Raw genomic sequence first — 3650 nt, 5'->3', positions numbered from 1 at the left:
TCTCATTGACTTCCAATTCCCCTGTGCTATCATTAGATAGTTTACAAGGAATGATTTCAATTTCTGTGTATTTATTTAAACGTGTTTTGTGGGATAGTATGTGACCCATTTTGGAGAATATCCCGTGTGAGGCTGAGAAGAATGTATATTCAGATGTTTTGGTGTGGAACACGGTTGACATCTACCTAAACCATTTGTTCACATGCTTGGTTTCATTCTGGTATTTCTTTATTGATTTTTTGTCTAGCTGACCTAACTATTTGTGAGACTAGGGTATTAATGTCCCCCACTAAAACTGTGTTAGTGCTTATTTGGTTATTCATGTGTGTTAATGTTTGTTTTATGTAGTTGAGTATGTCATTGTTTGCTGCATTTATATTTATGATTGCTATCTGTCTCTTCTTCTTGCAGTTTTCCTTTAACAAGTATGTATTGATTTTCTTTGTCTCTTTCAAGATTTAAAGTTTACATTGTCTGCAAATAGAATAGTTACCCCTGCTTTTTTCTGGGTTCCTATGGCATGGAGAATTGTTTCATCTTTTAACTTTTAGTGTATGAATTTCTTTTTAGGTTAAATGTGTTTCTTGAGTACAGCATATTGATGGATCTTCTTTCTTAATCCATTTTACCAATCATTTTCTTTTGATTGGTAAGTTGAGACCATTTATACAGATGGTTATAACTGATGTGTACTGGCTTATCTTTTTCATCTTATTTTCCTGTTGATGGTTCTCTGTTTTCCTCCTCTTATTTTCTTGCCCTGCTTGGTGATTTGTTCCTATAGGTATTCATGTGTTTGTGGTCTTTATTATCTCTTTCTAATATATCCTTCACAGCATTCTGCAGAGCTGGTTCAGTGGTCATGAATTTCTTCAGTTGTTCTTTATCATAGAAGTATCTTATTTCTCTGTTGAATTTGAAAGATAGTTTTGCAGGGGACATCAGTCTTTGTTGAAGATTGTTTGCTTTTAGGGCTTAAAATTCATCAGTCCAGGCTCTCCTTAATTTGAGGATTTGTGTTGAGACATCTGCTGTGATTCTGATGGGTTTTTTTATACGTCAATTTCTAGAATCTTGATTATTATATGCCTTGTTGTAGATTTATTTTGGTTACAGCTATTTGGAGTTCTATATGCTTCATTCATTTATATGTCAACTTTTTTTCTTTTTTTTAGTACTGGGATTTGAACTTGGGTCCTTGTGCTTACCAGGCAGGTGCTGTGCCACTGAGCTATATCCTCAACCCATGTGTGCCAAATTTTATCCATGCTTGGTAAGATTTTTGCCACTATTTCTGTGAAGAGGTTTTTAATGGCATTTGTGCTCTCTGCAGCTTTCTCACTGACTCCAGTGAATCTTACGCTGTTCTGTTTTGCTTCACCTTATAACTGCTGGATTGATTTTTGTGATCCCTTGTTATTATTAGGATATCTTTATTTTCCTGGTTGCTAGTCACATTCCTGTCTTCTAGATATGATTTCTATCCTTACCTTCATTCAATCTGCTGTGTATACCTTCAGTGGAGTTTTTAGTCTCCTGGGTTTCTGTTTGGATCTGTTTCATTGATTCCATTTCTTGTTTATGTTGGGCGTTCATTGTTTCCAACATTTCCTAACCTGCTCTAATCTTTTCATCTGTGTTTGCTTTAATTTCTCTCATTTTGATTGCCATTTCTTTTTGTAACTTAAATATTTTTTCTATGGCCTCTTTCATTTGCTTTTTCACTTTTGTTGCTATCATTTCAATGAGTTTCAGTGGTTGGCTTCTGATTTCCTTTCTTTGTGCTCTTGATTTGTCCTCAGTAGGCTGGAAATTTTGGATTGCATTTTGTTTCTTCCTCTTGTCATTTTTTATTTTTTATTTTGTTCTGTTTCCTGTCTTTTTTTTTTTTTTTTTTTTTTGTACCATGAATCAAACTCAGGACCTTGCATTTGCCAAGTAAGGAGATGTGCCACTGAGCTATATCCCCAACTCTTGTTTTCTTTCTTGATGCTTGCAGATTTCTTGTGTTAGAGAGCATTATTGCTGGTGCTGAGGATTTCCTCAGTGATGTCTGTTCCTCAAGGATGTAATCTAAATAGGGGTGGTTCTTGGTCTTTCTATCTATCCCAAGAACTTACCTTAACATATTAAGAATTTGGAGTTGTTATCTTTTTGACTCAACATCCATTTCTTTGGTTCTGCACTATGATGATGATTATGACCATTTGCAATCTCATTTTTGTCATATAAGGGAGAAAAACCTGATTATAACAGATATGGCAACGTGGTTAAAGTAATACAACTGTCAATAACAATAGACAGAAACACAGTCTGGCTGCTGACAGCTGTGGTTACTAATAGCCTGATATCTTTAACCATAGAAGGAAGTTCTACAGTTGTAAAATATAAACCAATTCATACCCCGAACTTGTATACACCATTTCCCACTTAGTAGAGTGATTTTACCTTGTTGTAGGGAAGTTTAAGAGAGGTAGGAGGTAGGATTGAGAGGTGGATGGAGTTAAATAGAGTAGGATCAAATTTGGTGTCCATAGGATAATCATCTAAGTTTTGGGTAATTGTGGGGTACAGGAGGTAGGGATTGGAAGAGGAAGCCTAGTAGTGTTGACATGAACCAGAACGGGAAAGAGACAATGTTTACTCACATGAGAGTCTCATAAAATCAAGGGAGATAGTTGATGAGAGAAAGGAAGAGGATGAGAGGTATAATACAAATGGAAATTTTAACAATTTAATTTTGAAAGAGAGGGAAATGAAGGTCAAAAAGAGAAGAAAAAGAAAAAAGAGGAGAAAAAGAAAAGAAAAACAGGAAATAAAAATAATCACACACATGGAAAAAATAACAAATATACAGAAAGAAAAACAAAACAGGGTACAGGCGAACAGAGAGAAAAAGAGAAAAGAAAAGGAAAAAACACAAACAACAATAACAACAACAAAATAGAATAAAAATAAACAGCAAAACAAAACATACTAACCTAGCAGACTACTGAGGGGAAATCCCATCAGACAGAGAAAAACAAAAGCAGTGAGATTTCTCCAGTGTCTACAGTTCTATGGTAGGTGGAAGTCTGTTTTTAGAATGTGTGTGGTAAGCAAGATTGCAGGTGGATTTATGCTGGGTTTGCATCTGATGTTTTTCTCTGGATTTGGGGGATAGGATTAGCTTTCTGTGGCTGGAGTTCTCTCCAGCCATTTAAAAAAGAAAAATGAGAAGAAGAAGAAAAGAAAAGAAGGTGGCATTACCCACCCACTTCTACTCTCTGTGTTTAGTCCCAAGCACAAAGCTATTTCAAGGAAGTTGCCACCTGCTGGTTCCTATTGGTACTGTTGCTTTGGACTTTTCTGGGCCACTAGTCCCACCTGTCCATCATGTGCATCTATCTGGGCTCCTACTGTGTCTCTGGCTTTCCTGCTGGTCTTTGGTCCCTGAGTCCTGTCAACTGAGAGAATAAGAGCCTGTCTCAGACCCCCTTCCTGCCAGTTGCCGTAGCTCTAAGTTTGATCACTTATTATTAAAGAGAATATATTTGAGTATGTTTCTTTATTAATATATCGACTTCATTGCTTTCTGGAAAACCACAAGATAAGTACAGACCACCTCCCTCTCCTTTCTTTTTTTTTTTTTTTTTTTTTTTTCCGGTACC

The sequence above is a fragment of the Chinchilla lanigera genome, unplaced genomic scaffold, assembly GCF_000276665.1.
Source record: "Chinchilla lanigera isolate Chin_1 unplaced genomic scaffold, ChiLan1.0 scaffold00082, whole genome shotgun sequence".
Taxonomy (NCBI): domain Eukaryota; kingdom Metazoa; phylum Chordata; class Mammalia; order Rodentia; family Chinchillidae; genus Chinchilla; species Chinchilla lanigera.
The sequence above is the reverse complement of the archived record's forward strand: the minus strand, read 5'-3'. Positions refer to the sequence as shown.